Source organism: Lepisosteus oculatus, unplaced genomic scaffold (genome assembly GCF_040954835.1).
Source record: "Lepisosteus oculatus isolate fLepOcu1 unplaced genomic scaffold, fLepOcu1.hap2 HAP2_SCAFFOLD_76, whole genome shotgun sequence".
Classification (NCBI taxonomy): Eukaryota; Metazoa; Chordata; class Actinopteri; order Semionotiformes; family Lepisosteidae; genus Lepisosteus; species Lepisosteus oculatus.
In genome coordinates, this window is record NW_027168320.1 from 68,791 (window position 1) to 85,571 (window position 16,781).

Below are 16,781 nucleotides of genomic sequence, written 5' to 3' on the forward strand. Positions count from 1 at the left end.
AAAGCACTCGATAGAGTATTTGAATCCACAAGTAGCTACGAGCAACTTTGTCCTGGCTTGCATGAAAGTCGGAAAATGTCAAAAAGAAAAAGATGGTGGCTTCTTCATATTCGTTCTTTTATTTTTAGTTCGTTGGCTCTTCTGTCCATTGTCCTCCTGCCTGGCTCTTGACCTGTGACTGTCTGAACGCACACAGTAAAATTTCATGTGGGGGATTTGTCCTGAGCCTCTGTGAAAGACCCACCCACCCCCATAAATAACTGCTCTAGAAACACGATTGCAAAACTAAACCACAGCTTAAAGAGGAGCTTGTCATGACCGCCAGGCAGTTAAGACCAACTCTTAAGCGATCTAATCAGCACCAGCAGTGGGTGATTATTAACAAACGCTGCCGCACGAGTTAACCCACCTGCACACACTCCACCGTGCGGTACACAGTGCTATTTTTACCATCTTTACCTGCTTCCCGCTGCTCAGTATTGAGTCTATTCCTTGAGAGCTCTACCTGGCATTTTTTCCATTACCTCGTTTATTCTGGATATTGGACTCCCCTTCTGCCTTTTTGACTTTGGACCTCGCCTCTCACCTCGGACTGTTTGCCACCAGTGTTCTCCCTGGATTACGACTTACCTTACGCCTCTTGACCACGAAACAAAGCAAAGCAGAGCAAAACAAAACGAACAAACGAAAACCCTCACGTCCCGCACTTGCATATAACGCCGTTACGTGCCCAAGCGGTATTGTACGTCATCCTAGCACTGCACCCCGGGGCGTACGGTATATGGGAACGAGCACACGCCACGAATCGTCTTGAATCACTCCCTACAGCTGTAAGGTGCCTTGAAGCGTGCACCCCCAACTTTCTTCATTGCCCATCTGTGAAAGGTAAACTGTTGAACAAACTCTGAACCAGCTCTAAGGAAACTAATCCGATTAGACGTTACTTTGACTCATCTTTTTACGCTCAGTGCTGGATTGCTCAAACTCCAGCTAGGGTTAGGGTTAGCATTCCCACGCTACTTAGACACTTTGTTTACGCTCAGTGCTGGATTTTGGGAACTTCAGGATGAGTGGGAATTTTCTCCTATCTGTCAATTCTGTTTTGTTTTGGAGACTCTTGGCTGCCTATGTTGTACAGTGCAGCGTGAAGGAAACATTTTCCAAAACTGTGTCAGCTCAAAAGTTGTAAGAAAACCTCTCCAGCTGCTTTAACTCTCTTCATTTTTGTCATTTAATGTGACACTCGATGTATAACTGGAGCCTCACATATGCAAATGGTGAGGCTCCAGTTCGACACCCAGTTCGACACCACTTTACAGTATATGACAAAAGCATGGCAGACTGTGCCGGACCGGCAGATAACTTCCGCTTATTTTTACCATATTAAACATTGGAAATCCTCCCACTTGTATTTGTGACACTTGATTTTGGCTCCACCTAAGACACTCTTAAATCTTCAAACACTTTTCTCTTCTCCCGCAACACTCTTGTCTGTCGGCACTATGTGGCAGCGTTGCATGACAACCCCTCTCACCACGGAAAGGAACCTAACAGCTTTGGTAAGAGAGGAGAAAAGGACCTGGCCAGTACGGGGCTCGAACCCGTGACCTTGGCGTTATTAGCACCACGCTCAAACCAACTGAGCTAACCGGCCTCACAACAGTGCTCCTCTCTGTGCTGCAAAAAATCGAACTCAGGGAATTTCTTTTGTCCTCCTTTGAATAGAAAGCCGTGTAATTCAGTGTACGGGCTTTCTCGTGCAGTTTCATGGTTCTTGTAACCCAAATCCTACACTGGCCTGAAGTGCCCCCCCATTTCACAGCATTTTTCAGCTGATTTAAAATGTACCTAAAGGAGAAGCATTATTGAAGACCATCAATTACCAAGAGCTTTTGTCAAAGGTTTTGGTGGTCATTTTGAATGACCACAGAGCGCTGTGACCTCGGTTTTACATCTCATCCAAAAGACAGCGCCCTTTTACAACACAGCATCTCCGTCACTATACTGGGGCATTGGGACCCGCACAGACCTCAGGGCGAGCGCCCCACCGCCGGCACCATTAACACCGCTTCCAGCTGGAAGCTTTGTTTTTCCCTGTAGCTCACCCTCATCCGGGTACTGACCTGGCTCACACCTGCTTAGCTTCAGTGGGTTTTTTGAGTTGCGAGTTGCAAGGGGATGCAAGTGATGGAGCCGCTCGCTGCAAAAGCCACTGCATTGGCCGGGAATCGAACCCGAGCCTCCCGCGTGGCAGGCGAGAATTCTACCACTGAACCACCAATGCTCAGTGCCTGGGCTGTCAAAAAAGACGCTTTTTTGGTGCTCTGTGCAAAACGCGTCGACATCTGCTTCCAGCTGCAAAATGCCATTCGCGGACGCTGAAGAACTTATTTCCAAGGCAGCGGGTACAAGCGATTGGGCGTTTTAAAACCACCAGGAACAGCAAAGAGGCGCGCTTCTTTGCTTGCGCCGAAACACACCGACTGGAGGCGGATAACGTAGTCGGCAGGATTCGAACCTGCGCAGGGAGACCCCAATGGATTTCTAGTCCATCGCCTTAACCACTCGGCCACGACTACAGCAAGCCCCACTGCCGCTGCGTTCTTGCTACAATCTTACCTGGAACGCGAGGCGCCGGCGGAAGCCTATTTCAAAGTCGTTCTCCGTTTCAAAAAAACATTTCCAAAATACAAGCCTTGCAGACAGACACGCCTCAGAGGACTTAAGGGTGGCTTCATGTCGGAATGATAAAGTCTCCCCGTCCGGACATGAAAATGCCACTTTGTTACACACAAAAAAAGAATCAACAACAGAGAAATGCCCACAAGCATTTGAAAAGCCGCACCACGTCGCACTTGAAATAGCTCTTACATTAGTGGTAGACGCAGGAATCGCCTTTTTATTTACGCTCTTACCAACGCGATGGAAAGCAAAACAAAGCAAAGCAGAGCAAAACAAAACGAACAAACGAAAACCTTGCGTATAACGCCGTTACGTGCCCAAGCGGTATTGTACATCATCCTAGCACTGCACCCCGGGGCGTACGGTATATGGGAACGAGCACACGCCACGAATCGTCTCGAATCACTCCCTACAGCTGTAAGGCGCCTTGAAGCGTGCACCCCCAACATTCTTCTTTGCGCATCTGTGAAAGGTAAACTCTTGAGCAAACTCTGAACCAGCTCTAAGGAAACTAATCCGATTAGACGTTTCTTTGACTCATCCTTTAACAGTTTTCAGTCTCTGTCTTTAAACACCTTGCTCAGTCACATTCAAGCCACAAGTACTCTTCTCGGATGTTGCACAAACAAATCCTAACGTCTTGAAAGCATTGCAGCATGTTTGTGTCCCACTTCCCGTGGCTGCAGGACGACTGACACGAACGGACAAACACAATCTGTGGTGTTTAGCGTGACATAGTCTTGCAGGCATCGTGCTGTCTTACTGCAATACTATACCACTTGAGGAAACAGTCCATCTGGCCATGAAACTCATTTGAACGTCTAGCTACAGCAACTAACAATAACATGATTTATTCAGGATGTGTGGAATCAGCACGTCCCGGAGACAGCTTCTGAAATCGTGAGCATTCTCTGGTGGTGTCCTGGAGGGCTCCGGCGGGTGTGTGTTGGTGGTATAGTGGTGAGCATAGCTACCTTCCAAGCAGTTGACCCAGGTTCGATCCCTGGCCAACGCAGTGGCGAGTGTTTTCAGATGCTGTCACGAGCCTTGGATTGTGACTAGCAAAGCGAAGCCTTTTGAAAGAGCTAAAGCACTGCAAAACGGAATTGAAGGAGAATCTTACAGGGGATTCTGAGCGGTGTCTAAATAAATAAATTCACAGCGTCTGCGGATGGCATTTTGCAGCTGGAAGCAGATGTCGACGCTTTTTGCACAGAGCACCAAAAAAGCGTCTTTTTTGAAGGTACAGGCACTGAGCATTGGTGGTTCATTGTTAGAACTCTCGCCTGCCACGCAGGAGGCTTGGTTTTGATTCCTGGCCAATGCAGTGGCTTTTGCAGCGAACGGCTCCATCACTTGCATCCCAACTTTTGCAACTCGCAACTGAAAACCCACTGAAGCTAAGCAGGTGTGAGCCAGGTCAGTACCTGGATGAGGGTGAGCTACAGGGAAAAACAAAGCTTCCGAGAAGCTGTGTTGTAAAAGGGCGCTGTCTTTTGGATGAGATGTAAAACCGAGGTCATAGTGCTCTGTGGTCATTAAAAATGACCACCAAAACCTTTGACAAAAGCTCTTGGTAATTGATGGTCTTCAATAATGCTTCTCCTTTAGGTACATTTTAAATCAGCTGAAAAATGCTGTGAAATGGGGGGGCACTTCAGGCCAGTGTAGGATTTGGGTTACAAGAACCATGAAACTGCATGAGAAAGCCCGTACACTGAATTACACGGCTTTCTATTCAAAGGAGGACAAAAGAAATTCCCTGAGTTTGATTTTTTGCAGCACAGAGAGGAGCACTGTTGCGAGGCCGGTTAGCTCAGTTGGTTCGAGCGTGGTACTAATAATGCCAAGGTCGCGGGTTCGATCCCCGTACGGGCCAGGTCCTTTTCTCCTCTCTTACCAAAGCTGTTAGGTTCCTTTCCGTGGTGAAATGGGTTGTCATGCAATGCTGCCACACAGTGCCGACAGACAAGAGTGTTGCGGGAGAAGAGAAAAGTGTTTGAAGATTTAAGAGTGTCTTAGGTGGAGCCAAAATCAAGTGTCACAAATGCAAGTGGGAGGATTTCCAATGTTTAATATGGTAAAAATAAGCGGACGTTATCTGCCGGTCCGGCACAGTCTGCCATGCTTTTGTCATATACTGTAAAGTGGTGTCGAACTGGAGCCTCACCATTTGCATATGTGAGGCTCCTGTTATACATCGATTGTCACATTAAATGACAAAAATGAAGAGAGTTAAAGCAGCTGGAGAGGTTTTCTTACAACTTTTGAGCTGACACAGTTTTGGAAAATGTTTCATTCACGCTGCACTGTACAACATAGGCAGCCAAGAGTCTCCAAAACAAAACAGAATTGACAGATAGGAGAAAATTCCCACTCGTCCTGAAGTTCCAAAAATCCAGCACTGAGCGTAAACAAAGTGTCTAAATAGTGTGGGAATGTTAAACCTAACCCTAGCTGGAGTTTGAGCAATCCAGCACTGAGAGTAAAAAGATGAGTCAAAGTAACATCTAATCAGATTAGTTTCCTTAGAGCTGGTTCAGAGTTTGCTCAAGAGTTTACCTTTCACAGATGCGCAAAGAAGAATGTTGGGGGTGCACGCTTCAAGGCGCCTTACAGCTGTAGTGAGTGATTCGAGACGATTCGTGGCGTGTGCTCGTTCCCATATACCTTACGCCCCAGGGTGCAGTGCTAGGATGACGTACAATACCGCTTGGGCACGTAACAGCGTTATATGCAAGTGCGGGACGTGAGGGTTTTCGTTTGTTCGTTTTGTTTTGCTCTGCTTTGCTTTGTTTTGCTTTCCATCGCGTTGGTAAGAGCGTAAATAAAACGGCGATTCCTGCGTCTACCACTAATGTAAGAGCTATTTCAAGTGCGGCGTGGTGCGGCTTTTCAAATGCTCAACAGGATGACTTCACATGCACGTGTGCTTTCATGCAGTCGTGTGTGCAACCATGTCTGCTTATGTGCAAACGGGCGTGGTTTCATGTATGCAAAAAACTTTCCTGGGCTCTTCTGAAGCACATAAAATTATTTGGAGATATACATTTGTCTTGTTTTCCTCTTAGGCTCTAGAATTGATAACTTTTTTTTAGGATTCTAGCTTTCTCCCCTTGCAGGCATCGGGCACAGAGGACCTCATGGTTTTCCTAAAAATCTTTTTTTTTGTGTTCCTTGTTGTTCCAAACTTAATTTTAATCACTTTTAATTAGATATTTTATTAAAAATAGTGCAAAAAATGACTAATTTCACTAAAAATAATGTAATATAAAACTGATGTTTTTAACTTTATTGTAGTGTTTTAGAAACTACTATGTCTTCAAAAATTGTTATTTTTCATTCCTAGGAATGAAAGCAGTTGTTATATGATGTTTATTTTCAAATTTTGAAAAAATCAAAGGATTCTAGCTTTCTCCCCTTGCAGGCATCGGACACAGAGAACCTCATGGTTTTCCTAAAAATCATTCGTTATGTTCCCTGGTGTTCCAAACTTAGTTTTAATCAATTTTAATTTGTTATTATGTTAAAAACAGGGTAATAAGTTTCTAATTGGACTATAAATAATGTCATATTGTCTGCTATAAAACTGATGTTTTCAACTCCATTGTAGAGATTCTATAATCAACTAATAGAGAATTTAAATAAAAAAGGGCATAAGAAGACATTACCAACAACGACCACAAGATGGAGATATTGTCCAAAGAGGCAAGAAGGGCAAAGCCGCGATAAGGTAAAATCATTTTTTGAAAGAGATTGCTGTCAGAATGCACACCGTCTTACCACTGCAACATGGGGAATAGAGGGAAATGAACACACGCTACGAATCGTCTCAATCACTCCCTAGAGTCGTAAGGCACATTGAAGGGTGCACCCCCATCATTAATCGTTGGGCCTCTGTAAAAGGAAAGCTGTTGAGCAGTCTTTGAAACAGCTCGGATGAAACACTTGATTGCTTCCATGTGCATCTGGAGCCCACTTCTTATTTTCACTTCACGCCGCCCAAAGCATTTCTAAAACAGGAGATTCGCGTTTGGGAATGCGCCCTGCCCTACAAATAAAACAGGTCTACGGGTCTGAAACCTGCTCCACGGAAAACAGTTCTGTTGCGCTTTTGATCAAATGGAGATTCGCTGTTCTTACTTTTTGATGACATAACACCCAAAGGGGCTACTTTGGAGCTGGATTCCAACCAGCATCCCAAAGTTTCTTAGCGGTATCCTTTACAGTCCTCTGTTCGGTCGACAAGGAACAGTAGGGGGCAGCTTTCCTCACACATACAGTGCAATGTACTGTAGTGTTCCCCTTCATTGAATTCGCAGTTCTGCATCAGACCTCTAACTCGTTTCCTTAGCTTGGATTTAAGCCACGAAGCAGGCTTCTACTGTATAAACGTCTAGAGGAATCACAAACTATTTGAGAGGCCACCATCCCAGGGGGAACTGACAAAGTCTATCCCTAAACACCTAGCGCAGTCTCTCGAGAGACTGTCAAAAATCGCTTTCTCTGTTTGCGTTGCAAGTAAGTGAAAACGCGGTCTCAAACCAGAGCTACTTGGCAGCAGCGGCACGTAAATACCATTACTGTTACTGCTCGATACCGACGTTAGCCTACTATACCATGTTCAGCCACCGCTAGAAAATGCACAGCTCTAGAACCGGAGCAAACGACAGGATGGCCAATGCCAAACGGGCACACGTGTCAGACATGGAGAGCGACGAGGATGGGATTTGAACCCATGTGTGCAGAGCACAATGGATTAGCAGTCCATCGCCTTAACCACTCAGCCACCTCGTCGACAGAAGTGGGCTGTCCGGACATGGGTTGGCGCGCTCCAGATGATCTTTTTCTTTTTTTTCCCTCGTACTCGAGGGTCATTTTCCTGTTCCACATGCGATTTCAACATTTTCCTTGGGAGATGTCAAGCCAGCAAGCCACTGCTGTGGTTCAATGGCCAGTGTGGAGATCAGTGGCCCTGTTGTACACAGAAAGCACATCGAGCTCCTTGGACATGAAAAGTTCCAGATAAAAGCCATTTGTCACCCTTTCTCTTGGTGTTGATGTTGCTATTGTATGTAAAGGTGGCAACTTGCTCAGCGAGCAGGCGGAGCACACACCGAATGCAGATGTGTCTGAGTGGTGTGTCCAAGTGGCTGCAAAAGGACAGTGCTCCTGGGGCGCCGTGGCTTAGTTGCTTAAAGCGCCTGCCTAGTGAACAGGAGACCCTGGCTCTGAATCCCAGCGGTGCCTTTTTTGTTCTGTCTTCTCAAACAGAACTGGTCATTATGGACAACCGCCTACGGCTAGACTTAATTAAATGCAAGCATTCATTTCCTGTCTTGAACGACTTGTTTTTCTTAAAATGGATGCAACTTGCAAAACATGAAATACAAACCTTGCTAATCAGCGCTCGCGGCTGGCAAAAAAAAAAGAGGTCAGCAATGTTTTTTTCTTTAACCTTAACCCTGCTAATGGAGAAGAGTTAAACGACCGAGTCTATGCAGCTTAAACGGTCCGCACGTCGGGTTCTTAGCTGAAAGGGTGGTAAATCACACTCACCCCAATCCTTAATCTTTTAAAGAGGATACAAAATTGAACCTAGTCGCCACATCACATACATCCTGTTCAACGATAAATAGGTAACATCTGTAGTGTGCTCTCTGAAGGCACTAGTTCTGTAGGATTTGGGATTTACTGAGACAATTATTCATTATAGCAGTAAATCACAAAGTTGATTCTTTTGATGGCTTTAGAATCCAACCATGCGACATAACTCAAACAACGCACACACACAGGTACTAATACACGAGGATACATTTATTAATACATAGAATATGCATGTAAACCTAACAGATCTTATCGAGAGGGTTATCAGAATACAAAAGGTATATATTCAGTCAGTTACAAAGAGTTACATATATCAAGAGGACATACGTTCAGTATATCATTCATTTAGACCGTTTCGTAAATGAACTTGGTTATAACTTCTACACTAGATACTCAAAACAAGTACATAACTCTTAGGAATTAAATTGATATCAACTGGTTGGGATAACAATTGAATTCTCGAGCTGTCATGCAGTGAAGTTGAATACTCATCCAATCTCTGGGGATTCAGATCTCCTGCGGGCACAAAGCAGTTGCAGGCTTGTTGCTGTCTAATCCGCGCTCTCTGGCTCTATGCCAGGCTTTGCTGTTCAGCTTGCGACGGTGCTCTGGTGATGTTGACCTTGGGGTTGTAGACCACTTGGATGAGGCTCTCTCTTGGAATCTTGCAGACCTTTAGGCGCCAATGGATGACCATTGATCATGATAGCCAGGCTTAGCTAAGTGCATCCCCATTTGGGAGCTGTACCTTATCAAAAGAAAACATCTTTAAATCAGTCTGTATGAATAGCTTCTCTGTTACTGCACCACAGAGATGAAGAGGGAGATGGGGCCTCATTTGGGAAAGCACAGCAACACTTAATTCTGTCTTATTAATAAGCCTCGCCGCTACAGTACGTACAGTTATAATTCAATCTGAATTAAAAACTACATGTCCCAGTTACCATGGTGGTGCTTGTGATCATTGCGTTTAACCAACGAAACAGGGCGAAAAATCAGTCACATGACTTTGTGGCTGAGTTTAGAAAGCTTAACGTATCAGCAAGACAGCAAAGACATTTTTCCAAGAAAGTTTAGCCTTTGTCACTAATGAAACCGCTAAATAAAGACATAAATATGGAAATTGACAGTTAATTGACTTTTATATTTCTAAATATCACAACATGTTCGAATCCAAGTCATTTTTAATAACAATGGGTAAACTGGGTAAACTATCACAAAGCTTTAAAAAACTTAACATTTTTATTATCAACAAATTGTAAATACGATGTTTACATTGGCATTATTAATTTTTCACTTGAGTATATGGAGGATTGTGAGAGCAGACCCCCCCTCTTAGGCTACATTTTTAATAAGAAATGGAGGCTGTATGCGTTACAATATAAACATTTACTGTCAAACTTTAAATCAACAGTTGATTTAAAGACAATCTGTCAAAGTGCAATGAAACACAATATTGTTGTTGTTGTTGTTGTTATTGTTGTTTTTATCCTGTAAAGCGTTTTGAGAAGCCACCTTTAAAGGCGCTATATAAAGGCGCTGATTCTTATGGAATGTGTTTTCTTTCTTCTTTTTTTTCAGCATAGAATAAACCTGTTACAGTACTTGATTCTTATGGATGCCCGGTTCCGCCGGGGATTCAAAATAAAACATGGAATCACGTGTCTAAGGAAATAGCATTATAACTATATCCATGCACAAACAGTAGCATGTTACATTATTAATTTGGGTGTCTCCTCTTGCCAGAAAGCGCTAAATTGCATTTTGAGTGCGGTTTTTGACTTTTTTTAAATTACAACCCATACATAAGCTGATACTGTTTAGACTTTTAATTATTTTAAACTGTATTACAGCAGCACAATGTGCTTTTTCACGAAACCTAGAGTACTGAAATGTCTTGCGTTGTACAGCTTTTCAGCTAAATATATTTATCGCTTACACCTGACACTTGATGTGCCCGACAAAAACCAGTTGAACAGCTCTGTTGGAGGTTTGCAGATCAGATCAGATTCCCTTCCCCCCACAGAAAGACAGACTTATTAGTCGCTATTCACTGCGACAGCAGCTCCAATTTCAGGCGTAAGCGATAGATCCCAGTTTAGCCGATCTTGTTACAGCATGTTCCAGTTTACTCTTATTAACCATATTAATTTTAAGTGCTTAATGCCATTTTTTGACCACGCACGAATATTCTTATGTCCATACCTTTGCAAGGGAATCAGTGTGAATTGTAATACTAATTAAATAACCGCGGGCACTTTCCACCCCCTCTGACAGCAGGAACATAACCCATTCTCAGCTCAGCAGCTCATTACAATATAGGGTGTTCAAATCTTTTGCTGCCTCAAAAAGCTTTAGAGAACTTAACATTTCTATTATCAACAAATTGTAAATACGACGTTTACATTGGCATTACTAATTTTTCACTTGAGTGTATGGAGGATTGTCAGCTGTCACTGAGAGCAGTTAATTAAATGTATTTTTTGATTCACAATCAGACAAATGCAACATAAATTGTTATCTTTGTCTTCTAAGTATATTAATAAACTTTCAGCATAGCTTTCTCCTAGTTTAGATTAATTTTTCTTGGGATTTTGGGATCAAACGTGGAAAGATTAGATTAGTAATCGTTTTTATTTTTTAAATACATTTTAGAAAAGTGTAATCTATACTTAAAAGCTGTATAAAAGCTGTATAAAAGACACTCGATATTAATGGAGTTTAGTTGATACTTTTTAAACTTTTAATTATTTTAAATTGTATTACAGCATTGTACACATGCTTAAAAGAGAAGAAAACGCAAGCCTTCTTCAGGTGTGAGGGCATTCTGCTCAGAATGAAACACTAAAATGTAATGTAGGCTCTGAATGGGTTCAATTATGATTTGGGCTTGATTAAGGTCGCTGCCTTTCATCCAAAATCTTGCTTGAATCCTTCTAAACTAAAAATTAGACATGAGCAGGGGCTCTGGTGAAATTTCTCTTTTTTTAATTTCTCTTTTTTTCTTGGAAAAATATCTTACCCGCTGCAATCCGGGCACAGAAGGATTAAAAGAAGCCAGACAGGCAGGGGGAAGAGTGAGTTCTAGATAAAGAGGTATCCAGGTAACAGTGAAGGTAACAGCCGCAGACGTGGCCTACTTAGCCCGCCAGGGTTACCCTACTCTCCCGGAGGAGGCCCACCGGGAAATAGCGCTCCAGGCGTTCCTGGCCCCGGCGCCGACTGAGGTGCAGTGCCACGTGATGCTGGCCGCACTGGTCCCCTCGGAGCAGGCCCTGGCTCTGGCTGAGCAGACTGATGCCGTATTCGAGGAAACCGGTGGGCGCCAACGGAGGGGCGCACGGGGAATCAGATGGGGAGGAGGAGACGCCCAGCGCGACGATGCTGGGGGAGCGATGACGGCTGGTCATCTGCCACTGCTGTGGGGAGAGGGGACACATCGCAGGCAACATGAAATTGTCAGGGACATTCAGCTATATACAAAGAAGAGACAGACAAAGTAATAATTCTATATTAACGTGGCCTACATATTGACGCAATGATCAAACTAACTGACATGTTCTGATTCAGATCCCCTGCAGTTCATAATAATTAGAACAATAGCAATGCTGAGTCCTCCCCACCCTACTGAGCACAAATTCAGCTGCTCTCCAGTTCTGTTCTGCATGTTTTTTCATTGCAATTGAGCTCGGAGCTGGAGATGATCTCCATACAGTTCTGTGTTACCTAGCCCGCACTTGCGTGCTAATTTACGGGTTGTGGCAAATGCTTTTTTATAGTTCATATACATGACGGCAACCTGTTACCGAGGAACCTGAGAGGTTTAAAAGCCTCACGAGCCAGGCAGGACTCCAACCTACAATCTTCTGATTCGAAGTCAAACGCGTTATCCATTACGACACTGGCCCATGGAACATGCGCTTGCACTCTACCACAGAGAACAGAAATAGTGTTGATGTGTCGTGCTGAAATTCCGATTGATTTTGAATTCAAAGAAAAAAGGTTTTCTTCCAAAACACCATGAAATTGTCACATCTTGCAGACAATAGGTGTATTCCATGTTGAAAAGAGAAGAAAGAAAACCATGGAGCCTTTTACAGGTGTGAGGCTTCTTCAGGTGTGAGAAGACCTCACAGTCGAAATGCTGTGTTTCCGTTCTTCTCTTTTCAGCATGCAATAAACCTATTACTTGATCCTTTGCAGCCGAGGCATGCTGAAGTAGCTACCCAGCTGAACATCTAGCAGACTCTACAGTACTTCTCTCCTGTAGAAGTAAAGCAGGGCTTGCTGGGTGAGCTTTTGCTCCGGTAAATTAGGTCACGTGTCATGTTAAATCACTTCTTCTAAACACAACATTTGCTGGTGCTAGCTTTCCCCATGAAAACAGACATTTCCCTTACAGTACATGACATATCGTTTTTATTCTATCAATAAGTATAGAAATTAAACAAAAGAAAAAATGGTGTCGCCAAAGAATGCACAGCTCTGTCGCCTTGGGGAGGTGTCAAGGGCATTGAGCTCCTTGGACATGAAAAGTGCCCGATAAATGCCATTTCTCATCATTTCTCTTGGCGTCAGTTCTGCTATTAAATGGGACGGAGGCAACGGGCTCAGAGAGCAGGTTAAGTGCACACCGAATGCAGATGTGTCTAAGTGTCTGTAAAAGCGCGGTGCTCCGCTGGTGCTGTTCCCTAGTGGCTTAAAGTGCCCGCCTAGTAAGCAGGCGATCCTGGGTCTGAATACCAGCGGTGCCTCTCTCCGTGTCTTGTTGTGCCGAATGTCTCATTTCAGACAAACATGTACAGCTTGGTTCAGTTTAATGCAAGAATTCATTTCCTTTCTGGAATAACTTGTTTTTGAAGAAATCCATACAGCTTGTGAAAGATGAAATCCATTTCTTGGTTGTCAGTGGAAAAAGATTGCCGGCTGCAAGAAGCGCAAGTGATTGTTTTCTTTGACCATAAACCTGCAAATGTAGAGAGCACAAGCGGCCGTCAGTCTCTGTGGCGCAATCGGTTAGCGCATTCGGCTGTTAACCGAAAGGTTGGTGGTTCAAGGCCACCCAGGGACGCATGTCTCATTTTTTCCAATGTAAACATCATCACCGCTAAAGAAGATGGTGCAGAAAGCTCCACAGTCGAAACATTGTGCTTCTTTTCTCTTCTTTTCAGCATGGAGTAAACCTTTGCTTGATCCTTTGCAGCCTACGCATGCTGACACAGCTACCTTTCTCTTAACGCGCCTCAATCATTATTCACCAAAACCATCAGCAGAATGTGTCGCCTTTGTGGTGATGTCACTCCTCTGCTTCACAAATGTCCTTAGTGACGGACCATTCCTTTCTGCCATTTTTCCGGAGCGGTTATTGATTGCTCCATCATTTCCCTCATACTTTCCATCCCTAGATTGAAAAAAAAAACAGAAACAGGCTGACAGGACGACAATCAAATTGCAAAAACTCATCAAAGCACTCGATAGAGTATTTGAATCCACAAGTAGCTACGAGCAACTTTGTCCTGGCTTGCATGAAAGTCGGAAAATGTCAAAAAGAAAAAGATGGTGGCTTTTTCATATTCGTTCTTTTATTTTTAGTTCGTTGGCTCTTCTGTCCATTGTCCTCCTGCCTGGCTCTTGACCTGTGACTGTCTGAACGCACACAGTAAAATTTCATGTGGGGGATTTGTCCTGAGCCTCTGTGAAAGACCCACCCACCCCCATAAATAACTGCTCTAGAAATACGATTGCAAAACTAAACCACAGCTTAAAGAGGAGCTTGTCATGACCGCCAGGCAGTTAAGACCAACTCTTAAGCGATCTAATCAGCACCAGCAGTGGGTGATTATTAACAAACGCTGCCGCACGAGTTAACCCACCTGCACACACTCCACCGTGCGGTACACAGTGCTATTTTTACCATCTTTACCTGCTTCCCGCTGCTCAGTATTGAGTCTATTCCTTGAGAGCTCTACCTGGCATTTTTTCCATTACCTCGTTTATTCTGGATATTGGACTCCCCTTCTGCCTTTTTGACTTTGGACCTCGCCTCTCACCTCGGACTGTTTGCCACCAGTGTTCTCCCTGGATTACGACTTACCTTACGCCTCTTGACCACGAAACAAAGCAAAGCAGAGCAAAACAAAACGAACAAACGAAAACCCTCACGTCCCGCACTTGCATATAACGCCGTTACGTGCCCAAGCGGTATTGTACGTCATCCTAGCACTGCACCCCGGGGCGTACGGTATATGGGAACGAGCACACGCCACGAATCGTCTTGAATCACTCCCTACAGCTGTAAGGTGCCTTGAAGCGTGCACCCCCAACTTTCTTCTTTGCCCATCTGTGAAAGGTAAACTGTTGAACAAACTCTGAACAAGCTCTAAGGAAACTAATCCGATTAGACGTTACTTTGACTCATCTTTTTACGCTCAGTGCTGGATTGCTCAAACTCCAGCTAGGGTTAGGGTTAGCATTCCCACGCTACTTAGACACTTTGTTTACGCTCAGTGCTGGATTTTGGGAACTTCAGGATGAGTGGGAATTTTCTCCTATCTGTCAATTCTGTTTTGTTTTGGAGACTCTTGGCTGCCTATGTTGTACAGTGCAGCGTGAAGGAAACATTTTCCAAAACTGTGTCAGCTCAAAAGTTGTAAGAAAACCTCTCCAGCTGCTTTAACTCTCTTCATTTTTGTCATTTAATGTGACACTCGATGTATAACTGGAGCCTCACATATGCAAATGGTGAGGCTCCAGTTCGACACCCAGTTCGACACCACTTTACAGTATATGACAAAAGCATGGCAGACTGTGCCGGACCGGCAGATAACTTCCGCTTATTTTTACCATATTAAACATTGGAAATCCTCCCACTTGTATTTGTGACACTTGATTTTGGCTCCACCTAAGACACTCTTAAATCTTCAAACACTTTTCTCTTCTCCCGCAACACTCTTGTCTGTCGGCACTATGTGGCAGCGTTGCATGACAACCCCTCTCACCACGGAAAGGAACCTAACAGCTTTGGTAAGAGAGGAGAAAAGGACCTGGCCAGTACGGGGCTCGAACCCGTGACCTTGGCGTCATTAGCACCACGCTCGAACCAACTGAGCTAACCAGCCTCACAACAGTGCTCCTCTCTGTGCTGCAAAAAATCGAACTCAGGGAATTTCTTTTGTCCTCCTTTGAATAGAAAGCCTTGTAATTCAGTGTAAGGGCTTTCTCGTGCAGTTTCATGGTTCTTGTAACCCAAATCCTACACTGGCCTGAAGTGCCCCCCCATTTCACAGCATTTTTCAGCTGATTTAAAATGTACCTAAAGGAGAAGCATTATTGAAGACCATCAATTACCAAGAGCTTTTGTCAAAGGTTTTGGTGGTCATTTTGAATGACCACAGAGCGCTGTGACCTCGGTTTTACATCTCATCCAAAAGACAGCGCCCTTTTACAACACAGCATCTCCGTCACTATACTGGGGCATTGGGACCCGCACAGACCTCAGGGCGAGCGCCCCACCGCCGGCACCATTAACACCGCTTCCAGCTGGAAGCTTTGTTTTTCCCTGTAGCTCACCCTCATCCGGGTACTGACCTGGCTCACACCTGCTTAGCTTCAGTGGGTTTTTTGAGTTGCGAGTTGCAAGGGGATGCAAGTGATGGAGCCGCTCGCTGCAAAAGCCACTGCATTGGCCGGGAATCGAACCCGAGCCTCCCGCGTGGCAGGCGAGAATTCTACCACTGAACCACCAATGCTCAGTGCCTGGGCCTTCAAAAAAGACGCTTTTTTGGTGCTCTGTGCAAAACGCGTCGACATCTGCTTCCAGCTGCAAAATGCCATTCGCGGACGCTGAAGAACTTATTTCCAAGGCAGCGGGTACAAGCGATTGGGCGTTTTAAAACCACCAGGAACAGCAAAGAGGCGCGGGGAGACCCCAATGGCTTTCTAGTCCATCGCCTTAACCACTCTGCCACGACTACAGCAAGCCCCACCACCGCTGCGTTCTTGCTACAATCTTACCTGGATCGCGAGGCGCCGGCGGAAGCCTATTTCAAAGTCGTTCTCCGTTTCAAAAAAACATTTCCAAAATACAAGCCTTGCAGACAGACACGCCTCAGAGGACTTAAGGGTGGCTTCATGTCGGAATGATAAAGTCTCCCCGTCCGGACATGAAAATGCCACTTTGTTACACACAAAAAAAGAATCAACAACAGAGAAATGCCCACAAGCATTTGAAAAGCCGCACCACGTCGCACTTGAAATAGCTCTTACATTAGTGGTAGACGCAGGAATCGCCTTTTTATTTACGCTCTTACCCACGCGATGGAAAGCAAAACAAAGCAAAGCAGAGCAAAACAAAACGAACAAACGAAAACCCTCACGTCCCGCACTTGCATATAACACCGTTACGTGCCCAAGCGGTATTGTACGTCATCCTAGCACTGCACGCCGGGGCGTATGGTATATGGGAACGAGCACACGCCACGAATCGTCTCGAA

General features: G+C 44.6%; 9 non-coding genes across 9 annotated transcripts; 3 read left to right on the forward strand and 6 right to left on the reverse strand.

Moving 5' to 3' along the window:
• Positions 1-1,580: 1,580 nt before the first annotated feature.
• Positions 1,581-1,654, reverse strand: trnai-aau (transfer RNA isoleucine (anticodon AAU)). The gene has a single exon. It is a non-coding gene; the product is annotated as a tRNA-Ile (tRNA).
• Positions 1,655-2,213: 559 nt separating this feature from the next.
• On the reverse strand, positions 2,214-2,284 carry trnag-gcc (transfer RNA glycine (anticodon GCC)). The gene has a single exon. It is a non-coding gene; the product is annotated as a tRNA-Gly (tRNA).
• A 213-nt stretch (positions 2,285-2,497) lies between these two features.
• trnas-aga (transfer RNA serine (anticodon AGA)) lies at positions 2,498-2,579 on the reverse strand. Its single transcript has one exon. It is a non-coding gene; the product is annotated as a tRNA-Ser (tRNA).
• A 1,046-nt stretch (positions 2,580-3,625) lies between these two features.
• trnag-ucc (transfer RNA glycine (anticodon UCC)) lies at positions 3,626-3,697 on the forward strand. Its single transcript has one exon. It is a non-coding gene; the product is annotated as a tRNA-Gly (tRNA).
• Positions 3,698-4,487: 790 nt separating this feature from the next.
• trnai-aau (transfer RNA isoleucine (anticodon AAU)) lies at positions 4,488-4,561 on the forward strand. The gene has a single exon. It is a non-coding gene; the product is annotated as a tRNA-Ile (tRNA).
• Positions 4,562-7,397: 2,836 nt separating this feature from the next.
• Positions 7,398-7,479, reverse strand: trnas-gcu (transfer RNA serine (anticodon GCU)). Its single transcript has one exon. It is a non-coding gene; the product is annotated as a tRNA-Ser (tRNA).
• Positions 7,480-13,286: 5,807 nt separating this feature from the next.
• trnan-guu (transfer RNA asparagine (anticodon GUU)) lies at positions 13,287-13,360 on the forward strand. Its single transcript has one exon. It is a non-coding gene; the product is annotated as a tRNA-Asn (tRNA).
• A 1,973-nt stretch (positions 13,361-15,333) lies between these two features.
• trnai-aau (transfer RNA isoleucine (anticodon AAU)) lies at positions 15,334-15,407 on the reverse strand. The gene has a single exon. It is a non-coding gene; the product is annotated as a tRNA-Ile (tRNA).
• A 559-nt stretch (positions 15,408-15,966) lies between these two features.
• trnag-gcc (transfer RNA glycine (anticodon GCC)) lies at positions 15,967-16,037 on the reverse strand. Its single transcript has one exon. It is a non-coding gene; the product is annotated as a tRNA-Gly (tRNA).
• Between the last annotated feature and the right edge of the window lie 744 nt (positions 16,038-16,781).